The sequence below is a fragment of the Capsicum annuum genome, chromosome 6 (genome assembly GCF_002878395.1).
Source record: "Capsicum annuum cultivar UCD-10X-F1 chromosome 6, UCD10Xv1.1, whole genome shotgun sequence".
Classification (NCBI taxonomy): Eukaryota; Viridiplantae; Streptophyta; class Magnoliopsida; order Solanales; family Solanaceae; genus Capsicum; species Capsicum annuum.
In genome coordinates this window covers 148,497,399-148,521,588 of record NC_061116.1, presented here as the reverse complement: position 1 = coordinate 148,521,588, position 24,190 = coordinate 148,497,399, and positions in this window count along the sequence as shown.

Genomic DNA, 24,190 nt, shown 5'->3' with positions numbered 1-24,190 from the left:
GGCTTGGCGCAATGTGGTGACCGTCTCACTGCTATTACTGGCACGACATAGTGATCGTCTCACCACTATTACTGGCGCGACGCAGGCTAATCGCGCTGAGCAGTTGGAATTGCAATCCAAATATGACTCAAACCTCATCCAAAAATTCTGAAACATCTCCGAGACATGCTCCTTACACCTCTAAATATGAATCAACTTAAAAACCATCATCTCGGAGCCCGAAAGTTCAAAAATGAGACTAAGTCCCTAACACTTAGTTTGATTTTAGGTTCTAAGTGTCTTAAGTAAGTACTAAGGATTGAGCTAAACTGGATATGGGGTATTACATTAGAGTAACTCTACATTGAATCTTTTTTAATAATGTAGCTAAATAATAAACATATTGTGCATAGAGTCTAAGAATATCGGCCCGACAAGTACTTCTAGGAATACCATTAAACATAGGATTATAAATTGCTTGAATATAATGAATAAAAGCATCCGAAAAAGTAAAAGTGAAAGGCAAACAACCCAAAACTATCATTTTTGTTATTTCTTCCCGGTCCTTTATTTTATTATAATTCTTAATTAATTGATTGGTTGTTAAATTCAATCTGATTTATGCTGGCCCACAATCAGTCTCAACACCTTGTGCAATAAGTAACTCTCTAGCGTGATTTTCTCTTATATGTCTCATCAATGAACCCGTACCCCCTTGATTGCCTCCTCTTTTATGCTCATATACAAGTTCACAAATATTGCATTGCACCTTAGTTTGTCCTTCTATTTTTGTAAAAGGTGCCCATGCAATATTAGTTCTTCTACGAGCTCTTGGGGCACGGGGAGGAAAATTAACCAATTCAGATCTAACATTAGCATTTCCTACTATGGGTGTCTCACCAATATTTTCATCATCTTCATCTAAATTAACCACATCTACTTTATTTTCTTCTTATATATCATAATTATCCTAAGCTTCTGCATAATTCATATCGTGAACACCTACACTTATTTCTTTCTCAAAAAATTTACTAATCGATACCGTAGGCATATGAGTATATCTAGTACTTGAACTACCTCTACCGAAACCACCGCCAATTTATTTTTTACTACCACTACAACGTTCGAGACAAAAAATTTTGACATTTTTATCGAGGTTTCTTAATTTATCCATATTATAAATCAAACAAAAAAATATTCAAAATACACAAAAATAGTAAAAATAAATATTCAACAATTAATACACTAATTAAAAATTAAAAGTAAGATATGGAACGACAATATCAAATTTTGGAAGTATCCGAAAGTTGCGACTTTAGAAAACTTCCACTTATATTTGTAATTGCAAAATTCAAAAATAAAACAGAGCACTTTAGGAAATAATTAGAATATTTAAGGGAGATTGAGAGAATGAGAGAATAAGATTTGTGTGGAAAATGATTTAAAATTGTAGGGTATTTATAGAAAAAAATTTGAATTAAAATTTTTTTCTTTTTTAATAAAAAACCAATTTTGGCCAAATGGTTATTGGACCCAAACGACATTATAGTCGTTGGTCCAATGGTCCATTTGATCGTTGGAAGACCAGTCAGTAACAACAATAAAAATTTAATATACCGGGCCAGTTCGATTAAGGTAACTGGTGGGCCTGGTCTGGTGTAGTTACTGGGGGGTTCACCAGGTCCGTATCCTGAGATAACCCACCTCAGGATTGGCAGCCCAGTAACCTAGAGGCCCACCGAGTCGGGTCAGATCGGGCTGGGCTATCTTAACAGGTAGGCTTACCGGGCCGGAACGGCCCAATTGACAGGTTTACCTGTGAGATTAGATACTAATAACCCGTGTAAGCCATTTAACATTCAAGAATTTTATCAAAAAATCTTCTGGATTTGAAAAAAAGGCATTCAAATTGATGTCCAAGTCATGTTAGAGGATATGTGGAGAAATTCTCCAAAAAAAAATGGTGTAATCTCCCAAAAATGAGAAGAAGAAAAGAATAGTGAGATTTGTGTAGGAAAATATAATGTTATATTAATGCTTCATATAATATGGAGCTAAATAATATATATTGACTCATATCGTTGTTCTTAATTAAGCTAACTTATAGTAGTTGCACTCTCAATCTACTTTCGAGCATGATAGATTCATGTGTCAGCGTCTTCGTACTAATTGAAAATTGAAATGTTTATGCAATCATAAATGAAGAACTATAAAAAATGTTTATTGTATATGTAGTTTATCTAATCAGAAGAGGGTTATTTTGTCAAGTTTTTTCAATAAGACTTTCTCAAACGTCTATCCTTAACTAAATCTATATGAATAAAGATGATCACGTAATTGTAAAAAAAAATTAATATTTTTCTTTATTATATTTTTCATAATTAAAAGAAATTAAATGTAACGACCTGAAAATTTGATGAAATATGTCAAATTTGTGATTTTGTGTGATTTGACTATTTTACCCCTCCTCTTAGTTGCATTATGGTATTTCTAGGTGTGGGAGTGATTGGCATGATTTTTGATGCATTTTAGTATCATTTATGATATATTGTGATTTTTGATGGGTTTAAGAGTCTTATTTTGGACTTATGTGGATATCCTTTGATCCATGCAATAGATGGTCGAACAGACTATGCCAGCAACTCCAGAATATCAATTTTAGGCTATGTAGACCTTGGGTTCCGGTCCTGGTGCACCCGAGCTCATTTCGACCTATTGATCGAAAAGTTGAAAAATTGGAAAGTTGGGTGTGGGACCCACTTTTGATCAAAACGACCTCTTATGGGAAATCTAAATTCACCAACAGATTCAGAATGTTGATTTTAGTGTGTTAGGATGTTTGGTATGATTTTACGGCTTTTAAATCTCATTTCGACCCTCGGTTTGAAAAATTATGATTTTGAGTTTCGGGGGTCAATTTTGAGAAAATTTTTCTGGAAAATTTGGTAGTGCCATCGCGTCCGGAATGTCGAATTTAGTGTGGTTACATAGTTCGTTTGCATAAATCGAACTCCGAACGAATTTCGGGCACCCCGTCGAAGTCCATTTCGACTTAGAAAAAAAAAAGACAGCACCAGTTATTGCAGAAAAATCTGCAATATATAGCAGATTTTTTACCCTTTTTGGCCCATTTGCTCATTTTTTTTCATCTTGCCTCTTGAGAGTTAAACCCTAAATATTTTGGGAGCTTAAAAGTGAAGTTTGTGGGAGCTTGGGAAGCTAGATTAACACCTATTTCTTGATTATATTACGGATTTAAGGTAAGAATTCACCCTTTTATTAGTAATTTCTTCATTAATTTCTTAAAACCCCAAAAATCTTAGGGTGTGATTTTAAACCCAAATTTCACTCATTTTCACTTGAATAATACTTTTATCTTATAATTACTAGTTTTTCATCAATTTAACCTTCAAAACAACTCCAATTCTGGATTTTAACCCGGATTTCAAATATTTTATTCGGTAAAGCTCAAAAATAGTTTTTCTTCGATTTGAACTTCGTTTTTGACTCGATTTAACTTGGATTTTCAGTTGTATGTTTCTAAAAATATGGGGAACATATTTTTGAAGTAAAGTTTTGATTTTGCCCTTCTTTTTTGGAAACCTATTTTGGGGGTCTGTTTTGATCCCGAACCAAAAGTAGTCAATATGGGTGTTGTTAGTTTTTTTTTTATGCGTAGATTTCATATTTGATATTTTTAGTGAATTTCGGGATTGTTCATAAAAGGTAAGGTCGCGGGTTCGTGTGTAGCGGACCGATTTCGGCTTTCGAGGTAGGTTATGGATTAACTCTTCAGACTAGGCTGGGTAGTAAATGATGGTGCAAAAATGCATGTTAAGTGTGGGAACTAATAACGAAAAATGTCTATCTACGTGTTGTGCCCGTTTGGGAGCCTATATGTGATGTAATTGCCAAAATTGAAATATTATGTGATATGTTTGACCGTGTGGGGTCCTATGTGATATTGATAGCCTTGAATACATGCGAAAAATTATATTGTATTGTTTAATGTGGTACCATTGGTATATTGTGATTATATTCATACTTTATTGGCATATAAGACGTGGAAATTCGTGGATGAAATGAAAATAACGAGTGGATATTGGCTCATGTGGCTATAGAAATGTATCATTATGGTTGGTTGTGGAAATACTTATTGTGATAGGTTGTGAGCATTAAATCTTTATATCATACTCATTCATGAAACATTGGTACCACCATGGTAACATCTGAGAAACACTGACAATACCTTTTTAAAAAATATTGTAACACCTTATAAAACCCTTTCCGAGGGATATGCTAAAAAGGAGATATGAGATATGTGGAATTATATGGGTTGACAAACCCCCCATAGGTCCTACGTCGGAAAGCTTTATCTCCGTAGGTGTATACGGGGATTGTGCGACGATCCCGGAGGTTGTGCGACAACCTCGTGCATCATCATCATCATCATCATCATCATTATCATTTACATTGCACTTTCTTTATTGTGTTTATATTATGTTGTATTGCCTTATTGACTTGTCATATATGTATTTGTGTTACTTTTCTTTACTTATATTTGATGATCTTGTATCTACATATTCTCTCTTGTTCTATTATATGTGACATAATGTATACTTGTGTTTCGTATCTTGGTGTGTTTTTGTAATATATGTGAGATATACTAGAACTGTTAGTGCAAGTGGTGTGGGCTACCATTGTGGGATATTTTCTGATTGCAGGTGACGTGCCCTTAGTGTATATTTTATATGCTTTATTTACTACTTTACTTGGTCGGCCTATGATACCTACTTAGTACAAATGGACCGTACTCATGCCAACTGCGCTCTTTCGGTGCAGGCCCTAGCTCGAGTGCGCCTCAGCTTACTTAATTCGAGCGATTATTGGAGCTTCCAAGGTAGCAATTGGACATTCATGCGTCCAAAGTTCACCTCTATCTTTCTATAGTAGTTATGTCTTTATTAGTATTTGGAGACACTTATTATTCCTTTGTTGTTATTTTTCTGATGTATTTGACTCTTGGGTTGTATTAGTAGTTCTTACACTATTGACACCTGGTTTTGGGCATGATTGGTAGTTTGGATAAGTTCTTTCCGCATTGTTATGATGATTTATATGGTTCGGCTTCATTCTAGAAGCCTTAGCGTAGGGTATTTCTGTCTTTTTTCTATTCGTATCAGTTTGGGTGATAGGCTTACTTGTCAAGGTACGCCGCGACAAGCGCCATCATCACCCTCATTTTTGGGTTGTGACAAATTGGTATCAAAGCAGCCAGGTTTCATTGGTCTCAATGGTGTAAGAATGGAATGTCTAATAGTGTCTCGTGAATTGATATGTAGATATTCATATCTATCTTCGAGAGGCTATAGAACGTCTTTAGGAAACTTTCCTCATTTTATTCCTTATCATGCTAAATTTTTCATACCCTGTATTTTGAGTTGTGTTTCACTCCTTCTACGTGAATGGAGTTGCTTATACCTCTTATCAGTTGAGAGATGCAGTGAGAGATTATTGGATATCATTTGTTAGTTTTAGGCTTATTAATGCTCCTGAGTTATCATGGGATCAATTTATTGATGCCTTTCTACAGAGATTTATGCCTTTTAATTTGAGAGATTGTATTTGGGATGAGTTTGATCATATGGAGCAGGGATCCATGACAGTTTTTGAGTATAAGGCATGCTTCCACACCCTTTCCAAATATGAGTTTGAGAAGATTCAAAAGTTTGTGAAAGGTTTGGTTGTCTCCCTTCAATTGGCTATATCTCAGATGGTTGTGTTTGATAGTTCTTTTCAGAGTATTGTGGATCATGTTAAGGTGACAAAGGATATTATAAGTACATCTCAGAGAGGCTCCAAGAGGGTGTGTCATTTTGGTGAGTTTAAAAGTCAGACCTCTCAATGCAGAGATTTTAAAGGTTCTCGAGGATACCATGGTAGGCCAGTGCAGGTGATTTTATAGAGTGTAGGTGATCTTATAGAGTTCAGCTGGTGGATCTTCTTGTTCAGCTATTCAGGATGGTTGTTCGAGCTCAGTTGTACTTTTTCTTATTGAGACTGGTCGTAGAGGTTGCTATGTGTGTGATGAGGTTGGCCATGTGGCCAAGGACTATTCTTACCGTGTGTTTAGAGATATTTCTATTTCAGCTGTGAAAGGTAGGTATTCTACCAAAGGTGCAAGAGGTAGAGATGGTAGATCCCTTGTTGGTGGTTGTGAGGCAACTCAGCCAGTTGGTAGTCATGAATAGTGTTATGTTATATCAGTCAAATTTGAGGTGGAGGCTTCAGATGCTGTGATCGCAAGTATCGTTCCATTTGTTTCAGACCTGCATATTATTATTTGATCCTGGATCGACTTTCTTCTATGTGTCTATATATTTTGCTTCAGGTTTTGATTCTGTTAATGAGACTCTTGCCATGCCTATTCGTGTATCTACTCCAGTAGGTGATTCTTTAGTGGTAGATCAGGCGTACCGATCTTGTGTTATAACTTTTATCGAGCGTGAGACTTTAGTAGACTTGCTTGTGTTAGACATGGTCGATTTTGATGCTATTTTCTGGTATAGATTGGTTGGATCCTTCTCATGCCATCCTAAATCGTTTTGCAAAGACTGTGACTTTAGCTTCGTCGGGTGTGCAAAGGATAGCTTGGAAGGGCATAATTCATTTGGATCCTAAAAGGGTCATATCTTATGTTCAGGCTTGTAAATTGGTTGAGAGGGGATATTTATCTTACTTGGCCATATTCGTGACACTAGTGTTGTTTCACCTCCTTTCTTGGATTTTGTTTGTGTTGTTCGTGAGTTTATAGATGTGTTCCTTACAGACTTGCCTGGTATGTCTCCAGATTGGGATATTAATTTTGCCATTGATATTAAGCCAGACACCAAGCCTATTTCTATTTTTTCCTTATATGATGGCCCCAACAGAGTCGAAGGAACTAAAGAATCAATTATAGGAGTTATTGGATAAGGGATTTATTCGACCTAGTATTTTACCTTGGGGTGCATCTCTCTTATCTGTAAAGAAAAAGAATGGGTCTATGGGGATGTGTATTGACTATCAACAGTTGAATAAGTGATGGTTAAGAATAGGTATCCTCTTACTTGCAGTGACGATTTGTTTGATCAGCTTCAGGGTGTTGCGGTGTTTTCGAAGATTGATTTGTGGTTTGGTTTTCACCAGTTGAGGATTAGAGCTTTGGATATTCCAAAAATTGTTTTTTGAACTCGATATGATCATTATGAGTTATTAGTCATGTCTTTTGGGTTGACCCATGCCCCTGCCGCATTCATAGAGTTGATGAACTGGGCATTTCGACCGTATCTTGACTCCTTTATTATGGTATTTATAGATGATATCTTGGTTTATTCTAAGAGTGAGGTTGAGCATGAGGAGCATTTATGGATTGTACTTTAGAGATTGAGGGGTGAGAAGTTATATGCTAAGTTCTCTAAGTGCGAGTTTTGATTGGAGTCTGATTCATTCTTAGGTTATATGATGACTAAGGAAGGTATTATGGTTGATCCAGCTAAGGTTACAGTAGTTTGTGATTAGGCTAGACATATTTTGCCCATCGAGATTCAGAGTTTTATTGGCTTGGCTGGGTATTATTAGTGTTTTGTTGAAAGTTTCTCTTCCATTGCAGCTCCATCGACCAAGTTGACTTAGAAGAAGAATTCCTTCCAGTGGTATGATGTGGTGAGGTGATCTTTCAAAAGCTCAAGGATTTGTTGACTTCGGCTCCTATATTGGCTTTGCCCAAGGAGGGCGTGGGATTTAATGTCTTTTATGATGCTTCAGGTATTAGGTTAGGTGTTGTGTTGATATAGGAGGACAAGGTAATTGTGTATGCGTCTCGTCAAGATTGGAGCCTCATGAGAGGAATTATCCTACCCATGATTTAGAGTTGTGTGCAGTTGTGTTTGCCTTGGGTTGTAGAGGCACTACTTGTATGGATTCCATTGTGAGATCTTCTCAGATCATCATAGCCTTCGGTACTTTTTTATCAGCGAGATTTTCTTAGGGACAGCACCGTTGGCTTGAGTTGCTTAAGGATTATGACTTGACTATTCTCTACCATTCGGGTAAGGCTTATGTTGTTACGGATGCCTTGAGCCGAAAGTCGACTAGCATGGGTAGCTTGGCACATCTTTTGACTCAAGAGAGGCCTTTGGCCTTAGAGGTTCAGTTTTTAGCTAACCAGATGGTTAGACTTGATATTTCGACATCGGGGCTTATTTTGGCATTTGTGGATGCTAGATCTTTTTAGATGGAGCAGATCTGAGCTCATCAATTCGATGATATTGGATTAAGGTCGATTTGAGACAAAGTATTGAGTGGAGAAGCTAAGGAAGCCTCACTTAATTCAGATGGAGTTTTATAGATTAGAGGTCGAGTTTGTGTGCTGAAAGTGGGTGACTGGATTAGGTTGATCTTGGAGAAGACCTATTGTTCCAGATATTCCATCCATCCAGGTGTGACTAAAATGATTGTGATTTGAAACAACACTACTGGTGGGGTGGTATGAGGCGAGATATAGTAGATTTTGTGGCTCATTTCCTATGTTGTCAGCAAGTGAATGCAAAGCATATGAGACTTGGTGGTTTGCTTCAGAGGTTACCCATTCCTAAGTGGAAGTGGGAACGCATCACTATGAACTTTGTGATTGGCTTTCCTTATATATCTCATGGTTCTGACAATGTTTGGGTCATCGTGGATCAATTGACCAAGTTAGCTCATTTTATTTTAGTTCGGGTCTTATTCAATGCTGAGAGGTTAACCCCTATTGTCATTCGTGAGATTGTGCGTCTTTATGGTGCGCCAGAGTTCATTATTTTAGATCGAGGTTTTGTGTTCATATTTTACTATTGGAAGACTTTTCAAGATGAGTTAGTACTCGGGTTGATCTTAGCACAGTGTTTCACCCCCAGACCGATGGCCAGTCAGAGCGGAATATCTAGGTTTTAGGAGGATATACTTCACGCATGCGCGATAGATTTTGGTGGCGAGTGGGAGCAGCATTTGGCTTTAGCAGAGTTTGCATATAGTAATAGTTACCATTCCAGTGTTGATATGGCTCCTTTTAAGGCGTTGTATGGTTGGCGTTGTCGCTCTCCATTAGGTTGGTTTGATGTTTCAGAGATGAGACCTCGAGGTAGGGACTTTCTTCGTGAGTAGTAGGATAGAGTACGAGTCATTCAGGATAGACTTAGAGCACTTAGAGTAGGCAGAAGTGTTATGTTGATCGTAGACTTCATGCCTTGAGATTTTATGTTGGTGATCGTGTTTTCCTTTGAGTTTCACCCATGAAAGGTGTGATGAGGTTTGGGAAGAGGGGCAAGCTTAGCCCCAGGTATATTGGTCCATTTGAGATTCTTCAGACTATTGGTGATGTGGCTTATGAGTTGGCTTTGCTCCCCGATCTATCAGTTTTTCATCCAAGTTTTTCATGTTTCTATACTTCTTCGCTATATTCCTAATGAGTCTCATATTATTCATTAGGAGTCAGTTCAGCTAGATCAGTGGTTGTCCTTTGTTGAGAAGCCAGTTTTCATTTTGGCTAGGGATGTTAGGCAATTGCACTCTAGAGTAATCCATGTGGTTAAGGTCCAGTGACGACATCGACCTATAGACGAGGATACTTGGGAGGTTGAGTCTGATATGCATAGTTCTTATCCACAGCTTTTCATTGACTCGGGTATTTCTTTGCCTTAGTTCGAGGACGAACTAGATTTTTAGTGGTGATGATGTAACGACCTGAAAATTTGATGAAATATGTGAAATTTGAGATTTTGTGTGATTTGACTATGTTACCCCTCCCTGTAGTTTCATTATGGTATTTCTGGGGTGTGGGAATGATTGGCATGATTTTTGTTGCATTTTAGTATCTTTTTTTCAATATTGTGGTTTTTTATGGCTTTAAGAGTCTTATTTTGAACTTATGTGGATATCTTTTGATCTGTGCGACGGATGGCTGAATGAACTGCGCCAGCAGCTCCGGAATATCGATTTTAGGCTAGGTAGACCTTGAGTTCAAGTCCTAGTGCACCCGAGCTCATTTCAACCTATTGGTCGAAAAGTTGAAAAATTGAAAAGTTGGGTGTGGGACCCACTTTTGGTCGAAACGACCTCGTATGAAAAACTCGACTTCATGAACAGATCCAGAATTTTGATTTTAGTGTGTTAGGATGTTTGGTATGATTTTACGGCTTTTAAATCTCATTTTGATCCTTGATTTGAAAAATTGTGATTTCGAGTTTCGGGGGTCAATTTTGTGAAAACAAATTTTTCTAGAAAATCTGGTAGCTCCATCGCGTTCGGAACATCTAATTTAGTGTAATTACATAGTTCGTTAGCATAAATCGGACTCTGAACGAATTCCAAACACCCCATCAAAGTCCATTTCGACTTAGAAAAAAAAAGACAGCACCAGTTATTGCAGAAAAATCTGCAATATATAGCAGATTTTTCACCCTTTTTGGCCCATTTTGCTCATTTTTTTTCATCTTGCCTCTTGAGAATTAAATACTAAATATTTTGGGAGCTTAAAAGTGAAGTTTGTGGGAGCTTGGGAAGCTAGATTAACACCTATTTCTTGATTATATTACGGATTTAAGGTAAGAATTCACCCTTTTCTTAGTAATTTCTTCATTAATTTCTCAAAACCCCAAAAATTTTAGGGCATGATTTTAAACCCAAATTTCACTCATTTTCACTTGAATAATACTTTTACCTTGTAATTACTAGTTTTTCATCAATTTAACCTTCAAAACAACTCCAATTCTGGATTTTAACCCGGATGTCAAATATTTTACCCGGTAAAATTCAAAAATAATTTTTCTTCAATTTGAACCTTGTTTTTTACTCAATTTAACTTAAATTTACAGTTGTAGATTCCTAAAAATATGGGGAACATGTTTTTGAAGTAAAGTTTCGATTTGGCCTTTTTTGGAAACCCATATTGGGGGTCCGTTTTGACCACAAACTAAAAGTAGTCAATATGAGTGTTGTTGGTTTTATTTTGATGCGTAGATTTCATATTTGATGTTTCTAGTGAAGTTCGGGATTGTTCGTAAAAGGTTAGGTCGCGGGTTCAAGTGTAGCGGACCAGTTTCGGCTTTTAAGGTAGGTTATGGCTTAACTCTTCAGACTGGGTTGGGTAGTAAATGATGGTGCAAAAATACATGTTAAGGGTGGGAACTAATCATGAAAAATGGCTATCTACGTGTTGTGCCCATGTGGGGCATATATGTGATGTAATTGCCGAAATTAAAATATTATGTGATATGTTTGACCGTGTGGGGTCCTATGTGATATTGATAGCCTTGACTACATGCGAACAATTATATTGTATTGTTTAATGTGGTACCATTGGTGTATTGTGATTATATTCATACTTTATTGGCATATAAGACATGTGGAAATTCATGGATAAAATGAAAATAATGAGTGGATATTGGCTCATGTGGTTGTGGAAATGTATCATTGTGGTTGGTTGTGGAAATACTTATTGTGATGGGTTGTGAGCATTACATCTTCATATCATAATCATTCATGAATCATTGGTACCACCGTGGCAACATCTGAGAAATACTGGCAACACCTTTTTAAAAATATTGTAACACCTTATAAAACCCTTTCCGAGGGATATGCCAAAAAGGAGATATGAGATATGTGGATTGTATATGGTTTGAAGAACCCCCCATGGGTCCTACGTCGGGAAGCTTTAGCTCCGTAGGTATATACGGGAATTGTGCGACGACTCCGGAGGTTGTGCGACAACCTCGTGCATCATCATCATCATCATCATCATCATTATCATATACATTGCACTTACTTTATTGTGTTTATGTTGTGTTGTATTGCCTTATTGACTTGTCATCTATGTATTTGTCTTACTTTCATTTATTTGTATTTGCTGATCTTGTATCTACATGTTCTCTCGTGTTCTATTATATATGACATAATGTATAGTTGTGTTTCGTATCTTGGTGTGTTTTTGTAATATATGTGAGATATACTAGAACTATTAGTGCAGGCGGTGTGGGCTACCGTTGTGGGACATTTTCTTATTGCAAGTGACGTGCCCTTAGTGTATATTTTATATGCTTTATTTACTACTTTTCTTGGTCGTCCTATGATACCTACTGAGTACAAGTGGACCGTACTCATGCCTACTGTGCCCTTTCGGTGCAGGTCCTAGCTCAAGTGCGCCTCAGCTTACTTGATTAGGGCGATTGTTGGAGCTTCTAAGGTAGCAGTTGGACATTCATGCGTCCGAAGTTCACCTCTATCTTTCTATACTAGTTATGTCTTTATTAGTATTCGGAGACAGTTATTATTCCTTTGTGGTTATTTTTTCGATGTATTTGACTCTTGGATTATATTAGTAGTTCTTACACTATTGACACCTGATTTTTGGCATGATTGGTAGTTTGGATAAGTTATTTCCGCATTGTTATGATTATTTATATGGTTCGGCTTCATTTTAGAAGCCTTACCTTGGGGTATTTATGTCTTTTTCTCAATTCGTATCAGTTTGGGTGATAGGCTTACTTGTCAGGGTACGCCGCGACAATTGCCATCATGACCCTTGTTTTTTAGTCGTGACATTAAATTGTTAATATTGATTTTTTAAACTTTTAGGATTTTACTCTTTATTCACATCTATTTAGTTTAAAATTTGAAAGCGTACTATCTAATTAATTACTTACTTGTATTCTCAAAATTAGTTCAAAATTTATTATTTGAAACTAAAATAAATATGAACTAAAAATAACAAATTAGTTTGAATTTAATATTATTTCTACTATATATAATGTAAAACATTAAATGAATAAAAGCAATCTAAAATATTAGAGCAGAAAAAATATACACCAAAAGAAAAATAGTCAAATATACAAGTCATGATTATACTTCACATGAATTTAAATTTAACTTCACAATTTTAAATAAAATATAACAATAATTATATAATAGATGAAATACCAAATGAGAGACAAATACAAATTTAAATATTATCATGGAATTATGATGTATAAGAAAAAAGAATAAAAATATTGTAATAATTTTTTTGAAAGTGACATTTCAAATATTTGAAAAATATGAGAGAGGAATTCTTGTCCTTCTCATCCCCAGGGCTGGGTTAAGAGGGAATTTAAATTAATTTTAAAAATAGAATGAAGTAATTAGGTCATATTCTTGTAATATTGTTTATAAATTTTAAATGGGAGAGATGGAGGAACAGTCGAATAATAATTTAAATATTTTAGTCGGTATGAAATATTTAAATTGTAAACAATACAATAAAGAAAAATGTGAATTATAAAAACTTTTTTACTCTTACATATTATTTTTAATTATATAATATTTGATTAGAGGTGGAGGAAGAAAGGGGATGAGGTTGGGTAGGTATTTACCAATTTAATATCTTTAAACTATAAATAATATAAAAAATTTATGAAACCTAAAAATTTATTTTTATAATTATATGATTGTTTTTTCATATAGATTTTACTAGAGGTGTGGGGAGGGGGATTGGGGAGGGGTAGGGGTCGAGGTGTATGATTGGGGTGGAGATAAAAGTAGAGGTGGAGGTGGGGGTAGGGGTGGGTGGGAGATATATTTATTTTTTCATACTTCATTAGAAAATAATGTGATAGTTAATTTTTAAAGGTAATACGATTTAATATAATTGAAACAAACATTTCAATATAAACAATTAGAAATAATATATTAATATCATCTGCGTATCGCACGGATATGTATACTAGTTGTAACTTAATCCTAAAACTCCAACGCCAAAGTCATGATCAATCCTTCCACTCTAGGCTTTTCTATTTATTCCAACTTAACCTACCGATTGTTGGTTATAATGGTGAATTATAGTCATGCAAGAGTAATTATCAAATTTTAATCAAAACTCAAGGGTTTTACACCTAATTCACCCCGTTGCACTAGAAAAGTCAATTAGGTTAAGCTAAATTCCCTCCAAAATCCAAAAAACTAGTAATCCTAAAGTTTAGAAATCAAAAAAACTAGTTAATAAAAGTGATTAACTTACTTTAACAAAGAATTTTAATGAAAAACAGGTGGAAATCACCCAAAATAGCCTCTCCTAGCCAATAGCCGAATAGAATAAGAAAATAATATTTTTGGACTATTTTCTGCACTAATCATTATATATCAAATGACAGCCTCACTATAGCGGGATTCGCCTGCTATGGTGAGATTGACCAAAACTGACTCCCGCTATAGTGAAAAAATTCCACTATAGCGGTGAAGTAGTAGTAGCTTTCCACCTGCTATAGTGAGGTAGGTGAGGTACAAACTCGGGATTGCTTTCAGTTTTGCCTTCTTGTAAAACACCCTCAAATCTCGATATCCCAAACTAACCCCTTTACGTCAAGTTTGATATTGGTAGTTCTACTCACCCAAATCCACTTCTGAATGACTCTATGGATTCCTTATCAATTTGACAAATGTAAAATCACCTTAAATTACATAACCTTACACCAATCCATTATCAAATTTCCCTAAACCATACCACGCTTAGATTCCATCCAAGACTAGCCTAGCATGAAATTTGTTATCTCCCAATTTAGGGAAAATCATAACCCAAATTTTGATATGCTAAACTTACTTGTTAACGACAGAAAGGGTCATTACAACAAATACCAATTTACCATCATTCATTCTAAAATGATTAAATAAGAAAAATAAGACAAGTAAGAAAGAAGAGAGTATTTGTATCCTCAAACAAGTGAGGATACTAGTCTTGCATATACCCCTTAGTTTTCCAAGTAGCTTTCTCAATCGAATGATGCTTTCATTGGACCTTTACCTATCAAATTTCCTTCATCCTCAACTTCTAGATGTACTAGTCTACAATTTCAATCGGATCCTCTTCATAAGCAAGATTCTTACCAAGCAAACCAAATCATATTTTATAATGTAATCCCCATCTCCAAGATATCTCTTATGTATAGACACAAGGAACACCAGATGGACCTCTGATAGTATTTTTGGCATTGCCAACCTATAAGCTATTAGGTCCAAATCCTTAACAACCTCAAACAAACCAATATATTGAGGGCTAAGCTTAACCATCTGGCCCAAATACATAACTCCGTTCATAGGAGATATTTTTGATAAAACTTGCTCACTAGGTTTAAATACGTGTCCCTCACCTTAAGATCCATATATTCTTTTTGCCTACTCTTGGTTGCTAACAACTTACTTTAAATGAACCTCATATTTTCCTAAGCTTGCTTAACCAAGTTCGCACCGAATGGCTTCACATCACCAAGTTCGAACTATCCTTTGGGTGATCTACACCTCCTCCCATAGAGTACATTAAAAGGAGTCATATCAATGCTAAAATGATAACTATTATTGTATGTAAACTCATTCAATGGAAAAAACCTTATCCAAATGACCACCAAAGTCAATCACACATGCCTTAACATATCCAAGCTCCTGAATAGTCCTCTTTGACCGCATAACCCTGATTTGCTTAAGAAAACGCCGTACTCACCTATTCCTTGTACATAAATATTAAGGGTCTTATGGTCGGCCACTATCTATGACCTATAGGGGAGAGCTCTTGTCCATGTTACAAATCCTAAACATCAAGTGTCTGCCAACATTAGACCAATCAATATTTTAAAGATGTACAAATACTAATACATCTCACGAAAATAAATAGATATCACAACAATCATAACCACAATGATAATAATAATAATAACACTTGTAAAAACCAACAAGTTTTTCATATAAGTCTATTGCATGTGACTAACACTTAAATTATCAAATAGTCATTCCCTTTCCTTGAACGTGCATTGTAACAAGTAATATGAAGAAATAGTTATCACGCACACATAACATAGGTTGGATTTCAAATATATTAAACCATCACTTACCTCAATTTCAGCTCGGAATACTCTAAGAAACTTTATCTTTAACTTTTCTTGCAACCTCGGCTTGATTTTGGTCTAAAAATATTAGTACAATATATAATCAACCAAATGACCTACAGTATCAAGGATTATAAGCTAATCCCAAAATTCCAAGGCTAAATTTATGATCTTCCTTCTAATATGGAGTTTTCTATCTTTATTTTACCTTAATCCTACCAATTTCATGGTTACAATGATAAATTGTAGTCATACAAGAGTAAATTATCATTTTTTTCATCAAAACTCAAGGGGTTTACACCCAGTTCACGTTATACCAGAAAAACCAGTTAGATTAAGCTAAATCCTTCCTAAAACCTACAAACTAGTGATTGTAAGGTTTAAAAAATCAAAATTCTAGTTAATAGGAATTATTAACTTACTTTTACAAAGAATTTTGATGAAAAATAAGTGAAAATCGTCCAAGATATCCTCTCTTATCCCTTAGACTAATAAAAGATAAAAATAATAATTTTGAGTGTTTTCTGCATTAATCATGGTATATCCCACTATAGCAACTCTATCTCACTATAGCGGGATATACCAACTATGGTGGGATTGACCAAAAATGATTTTCTCTATAGTGGCACAATAGTAGTAGCTTGCCACTCACTATAGTAGGGTCGATGAGGAAAAATCTTGGGATTTCTTCTAGTTTTGCTTTTTTTGCAACACACACTCAGATCTCTAGATCCCAAACCAACCCCTTTATGTCTAGTTCAATATCAGGAGTTTACTCAACTAAATTCACTTCTACAAAATTATATTGATTCTTTATCGACTTGACTTACAAAAAATCACCTTGAATCACATAACCTTAAACTAATCCATTCTGTAAACTCCCTAAATCATACCATACTTAAAATTTTATTCAAGACTAGTCTAACCTAAAATTTCTGTCTCTTAATTCGAGAAAAACCTTATATCAAATTTTGGTACACTACACTTAGCCATAACGATGGAAAAAATTATTACAGTGTGATAAGAAGAACTTGGTTCATACGTAGTATGAATCTATAGAAGGAGAGAATAAAAATATATAATTTAAAGAGCAAAATTCATGTAGAGGAGCAGTGAGGATTTTAAAGAGAATAATCTTATGTGACATGTTAAGATAAAAAGGTGACAATTAACAAGGCTTGAGATACGATGCCATTTGGAGATAAGTAATAATTAAACATTGATGGCGTGACACCAATAGCAATTTCAGTCACTTAAGAGTATAATTAATATACGAATCTGCAAGAGGGAGCTAGGTTTCTTTTCAAAAAAGCATAGGCATCATCCTGAAAATGGTAAAGAAGATTATCATCCTTACACATTTTTGAAATCATCATGCATGTTTGCATACCAGTTATAGTATAAAACTGAGTTAGATATTTTCAGAAACACTTCTACATATATCTTCCATCTAATCATAGCTAAAGGCTTGGAGAAATTTTTGCTTAGAGAGTGTCAGTGCATTTTGATCATTTGAAGTTTCAAATGATTTCATTTTAAGTGTTCCTTGTTCAGTACTTTTGTAAAAATATCAGCTACCTGATCTTTCATGAGATCAAGAAAAATCTAAGATAATAAGTCATTTCTGGAGTGTTTTTCCTTTCCACCAAGTACTTCACATTATTGATATCAATGTTAGGTTAAAATCGAGAGGGCGTCATGCGGAAGCTTAAAGTTTGCAAACTAATATGCTGATAATTCAGATGACAACGAAAAATAAATACCAAAAATATATTATTAATATGATTTGGTCAAACGACCTACATATTAAAATAATATTGAAAAAAACTTAAAACCTATTGAAAAAACATATACATGTTGGAAGAAATCTCCCCCTAAACAACAAGGCTCTTTGATAACTACATTGTGGATGCTACCGTATTTTGGTATGAGAAGGGAATCTTCTATTTATAGATGTCCAAAACTTTTTCTCCAAGAAAGATGTTTGCCAAATATGAAAAAGTTTTATATTTTCCTTTTAAGAAAAATAAAAGTATTTATGTTTACTTTTATTTTCCTTACAAGAAAAAGTAAAACTTAATTTTGGTAAGAAAATCAGGACAAAAACCCTAACAAATCTCCCTTTTTGACTTGATTTACTGCAAAATATTCTTGATCCTCCTTCTTCTTGTGCATGATTTTCATTCTTCATATATTTTTCATATATCACTGCTACTTACCATGATTAAAGATTGATATGGGTTAAAATTGGAGCCATATGCTTTAAAAATAAAAGCACGGGTTGATAAGATTAAAAGTGGAGCCTTGTGCATTGAAAGTGAGCACAGGTTAAGAGTGGAGCTCATGCGTTAAAATCAAATGCATGAGTTGAAAGGAGTCCAAGCGTTAAAGAAAGTATGGGTTGAAAATTGAAGCTCATAAACACGGGTTAAAAATTGATTTTGGTTTTAAAGATGGATTAGCAGCAGGATTATTGAAATTTTATTTGAAACTTTTTCTCCACATGTAGTTTTGAACCCTTTTTTTTTTTACAAAAACTTTATCATCGGCAAGTTGATTGCAACTTTGATCTTAAACTGTCCTCAATCGGACCATCGGATCTTTGAACCATTGTCTTTGATACCACCTGTTGGGATCGAAATTGAGAGGGCGTCATGCAAAAGCTTAAAGTTTGCAAACTAATATGGTGATAATTCAGATGACAACAAACAATAAATACTAAAAATATATTATTAATATGATTTGGTCAAACGACCTACATATTAAAATAATGCTGAAAAAAAACTTAAAACCTATTGAAAAAACATAAAGAAATCCCCCCCCCCCCTAAACAACAAGGCTTTTTGATAACTACATTGTGGATGCTACCGTGTTTTGGTATTGTCACGACCTGAACTAGAGCCTGGCCGTGACGGACATTCCGAACCACGAAGGCTCAGGCGTCCTACTATATCTGGTAATCATTCACAACATTCATATAATAAAAGAAGATACGGGACATAATCTGATAAGAAAACATGGTCATACTTTGGACTTAGTTTAACAATAAGGAATGAAATCCGAAATCAACTAAACAACATCTAGAACAATCTGCGAAATCTCTACTATATGAAAATCTGACAACTATCTGAAAACTGGGACAAGGCCCCCAGTAGACCAAACCAACAAAATAACATAATTTGAAATAACAGGCCTTCTGGAACAAAGAAGGCTCATCATTGAATGGATCACTTCTCTCTGAAATACTCTACTGATTAGCCGGACCCTTGGAATGAGCCTCCGAACCTGGGAGGTAGGGGTTAATACAGATGTTCTGGTATGCAGAGCAGATCCAAAATAATAATTTATATTCAACATATATGAGAGCAATTTAAAACAGTTCATAAACATATCAAATAGTAAGAAATCTCATGGGCATTTTCGAAAGACTCTGTAAAATCATCTGAACTCTGAGACACTTTTAGTTTTACTTCTGCGCTAGGTGGTATACCCTACAAATCTAAAATTTCATGGGTTATATGGAATCCACCATTGACTCGGCGGGGAAGCCTTCAACCCAAGTGTGCCGCAATGGTTGGAGTTTCTGACTCTGCTATGCCACACGGCCGTCGCCAGCATAAAATAATATACCCGGATCGACAAATCATGGTTTTAGGTTAAGAGTTACTTGAACTCAAACCTTTTTCGGGTAACCACCTAACCCTCTTTAAGCCTAGTTTTAACTTCTTAAAACATGCATTCTCTGAAAACATACTCTGAAAACTCTAACTCTATTATGGCATACATTTATATGGTATCATCATACCATTGACTTGCAAGTCACATCTCTGAGCCATTATTAGCATATAATAATCTCTATTTCAAAACGTAAATCTGGGACCACCATATCAATAAATCTTTTCAAGAAACTCTTTCTTAAAGCTCATGAAAACATATGCAAGAAACTCTCTTTTTCACCATTTCAAACACACAAGGTGGTCATGTCAAAGATATCAATCATATGCAATTCTTTTTTTTAAGACAAGGACGAAATCATATCAAGAAACTCCCTCTCATCATCATCAAAATCATGTTAAATACTTATATATTGAAAAGATCACCTTCAAAACATTAAATAAGCATCTCAAATCATTCCTAACAAGTTCATCAACTCTAAATCATCAAAGAGAGGGATTTCAATAATAATGCTCTCAATCAAATCTTCAACATCATACATATTCATATAAGTTTAAATCATTTTAAGGGGGAAAGGCCTAAAGACCAAAACAATGATATTATCCAAGCATCCATAATGCGAAATTCAAAACATAAGTTTCAAAACCCTTTTAAAATTCATGCTTGATAATCTTAAAATCATGTTCTAGTGTTGACAAGCCCATGTAGTTTTTAGGATAAACCCCACGTACCTCAATTTAGAAATTTGATGGATGATTCTTGAAGCCTACGGTTTGGGGATTCCAAATCGTCAATCAATCTTGAAAACTCACGGTTAAATCTTGAGTTGTTTGGGTTTTCTTGTTTGAAACCCTAAGGAGTGTTCTTGATGATTTTTTGATGAAAATATCAATAATGTGATCATTTGGGATTAAATCCCGTCTTTAGGCTGATAAGGGGTGAAAAATACCCAATATACTCTTAATGAGACAGACTAAAAATATAACTAGGAGCCCGACTTCATGCGCCACCGCGACGCGCCACAATCGCGGTGGCTCACTGAAAATTGACGAGTGGGATTCTTAACGTCACCGCGAGGCGGAGCCATCGCGTTGTCCCACTGGTTGGGAGCTGAAACTTCAGCGCGACGCGCCACAATCGCACTATGCTACTGAAATTTGACAATTTCTAAATAGGCCCCCTCCGCGACGCGCCAAGCATCAAAATGACGGTGTTTTACAACTAGAACTTAAATTAGCCATAACTTCTTGCCCAGTTATCGGATTTGGACGATTCTTATATCGACGAAAAGCTCATTCAATTTTCCACGTGATAAAAAGTCAAAATTAGGGAAATTATATATGTTTTAAACTTTACTCACTTTTGAAGTCAAAAATGAGACTAAGCTTCTTTGACACAATTCTAGTCATTTAACTCTAAGAGCATAATACCACGAGCTAACGCATGGACGATTTTTGCGGGATATTATAGGTATGAGAAGGGAATATTCTATTTATTTATAGATGTCCAAAATCTTTCCTCCAAGAAAGAGGTTTGTCAAATATGGAAAAATTTTATATTTTCCTTTTAGGAAAAGTAAAAGTATAAGTAAAACTTAATTTTGATAAGAAAATCAGTACAAAAACCCTAACAATCAACGTATCCAACCAAATTAAAATTGTCTCCCATACTAAATATGGTGTAGATCCTGCTAGTCCTCCAGTAGAGAAAGTATCCAATGATGTCTCGATACATTATTTCATTTACTACAGAACCAAGTTCATCAATATCCAATCGAGAAACAGTTGCTATAGGAGTGTCAATGGGCTTCGCATTTAGGTGGTTTTATTGTTGATTGTCCTACTTCCAAAATTGGTGGAGCAACCATGATAAAATATCATTTCTAGGTGTTAAACTTTTAGTACGAACTTGCTCCAATACTAATTGATAGTTTATACGAGTCCACCAAGATACTAGGAAGCATGTTCTCTACTTTTTTTCACAGCTTAAAATACAAAGTATAGTATACATGATATTTACGTGGAAAACTTCTTACTCAAAAGAGTAAAATTATGACCTATTCCAGTAGGATTTTTCAGAAATTCACCAATAATCAAGCAACATTTAGATTGAAATCTGAGAATTAGACTCTTAATTTCTTACCTTTACAATAACTCTATTGTAAGTTTTTTCTACAATAACTTTATTATAAAGATATACAAGGCTACCTCTAGCCAACAACATACAAGCTAGAACTAAAACATACAACATACAAAAGTTTCTCAAAAAAGTAATGAGTTTATAATGTTAAGAGAAAAAGAAAGACTCAAAAACCTAGAAGTTAAGACGAGCAATTGAATAAGAACTGGTTGTTCGGTTGTTGCAGTCTTGTCTTGTTGGAATTCTGCATGACATTTGTAGAAGGAAGTTAAACAATTTGATATGTGAAAAATTCAAGTTTTTAATTCTTACTGTAATGAATATATATATCATAATATCTCTATTGTACTGCTGCGGCACTGTGATAGTATCAGCTACTTTACTACTGTAAGAGTTGACTATAAGAGATGGACCAGGTTTCTTTAGAGTTCAAAATATGCCATGAGTTAGCATTTTATTTATACATAACTTAAAAAGTGACTTGTATCAAAATGAGTTAACGGCAGATGTCAAACGGTGTTAGAAAACAAAAATAAGTTGGAGTTTCAAATTTTATTGAATAATGAAGTTCATTGCTTAAATGGTTGTTGGAAAATAGGAAATATATAGGCGAACTAAATCACTTTTATTTCTTTTGTATAATTATAATATAAGAGTATTCATTAACTATATAGTCTAAAAGAATCAGCTGTGTTTTGATATTTCATCTAAGCATGTCAAACGGCCGGGCTGACCCGGCCCAGTCCGACCCACTTACAAAAACTGGCCCGGTTTGACCCGGCCCGATCAGCCCAAAGATTGTAGGATACCGGGTCCTGGATCGATTTATTTTTTTGGGTGGACTCGGTAAACTCGGCTCGGACCAAGCCCAGTCAGGGCCCGCCAATTAACCTGCCCAGTTAAGCTTTTTTAAAAAAAAAAATTGGATCTAATTATAATTTAGTTTTAATATATTATTAATTTACTATCAAGTATTATCTATAATATATTAAAAGTGTGAAGACCCTTAGAAAAGTGATTTGAACTTTTTACCCTTCATTAAAAGACTCTTCTTTAGACAAAACTGTCTTTTCACTATTTTTTAAATTTATTATTTAATTATTTTTTATTATATTAACTTGACTTCCTAAAATAGATGGAACTCCTATAAAATATATGGCAGGATATTTAATTAATATTTTTCGTTCTACTAAACTTCCTAAAATATATGGTAGGAGAATTAATTAATATTTTTCTTTCTACAGTTTAATTAGAAAAGTACTCCTTAAATAGGACTCTATTAAGAAAATACTTCTATAAATATCGAGGGGTATGTTTAAACTAGAAAACAAACCGATTTGCCTATTGGGAGAATATGATTAATGTTCATCTAACTTGATTCGATTGCATGTCTAGATGGTAGATGTTTGATTTTCTAACCCTCAACTTCTTCACTATTTTTGTCAGTGTAATAGAATTCAACATATGTGAGTATATATATTTTCTTTGTTTTCATTCAAAATCATTCTTCAGGGTCAAAATGTTTGCTCAGACAAGAATTAGTTGGATCAAAATCGAAGTTTTGTGATCACTGTCATATTTTTTTTATATAGTTTACAGGTCGTAGATGAATGTTAGTTAGCTTTGAAGAATTTCTCGTGTAAAGGTTAGATTTAATTGTATTGTTTTGATATCTTTATTATCTTATTGTTTTATTTTAATTTACAGATGTCAGATGAATGTAGGTCGGCTTTAATTTAAATTTATTTTTTTAGGTAAAGGTTAGGTTTAATTATATTATCATAACATCTCTATTAGTTTGTTATTTTGTGGTAGTTTACAGTTCGTAGATGAATCTTGATTGGCTTTGAGAATTTTGTGTGTGTAAATTTTAGGTTTAATTGTATTGTTTTGATATTATCTTTATCGTATTATTTTGTTGCAGTATACAGGTGATAGATAGATATTGGTCGTCTTTGAGAAATTTTTTTATATAAAGGTTAGATTTAGTTGTATTGTTTTGATATCTCTATTATCGTATTATTTTATTATTGTTTAAAGGTGATAGATGAGTGTCAGACGACATTGAGAAATTTTTTGTGTCTAAAGATTAGATTTAATCGTATTATTTTGATGTCCCTATCATTGTACTGTTTTGCTGCAATTTATAGATGGTAAATGAATGTATCGACTTTTAAAAATATTTTTGGTAAAGTTTAGCTTTAATAAATAAATTCTCCATCTTTGCATACTCAAAAGATATCAAATTTAATTATTATATCATCTTTATTATTTAAACAAATATCCTATTTAATGTAATATTTGAACTCATTAAAGTGAGGTACACGCGCAAGGCACGTACACCTAAACTAGTTAATATATCTATGTGTATATATATCTTCTATAGACATATATATTTAACGTATATATGTGTATATGTTTTATAATTTAATATATAACTATATATATAATTATATATTGTAGTATATGTATAT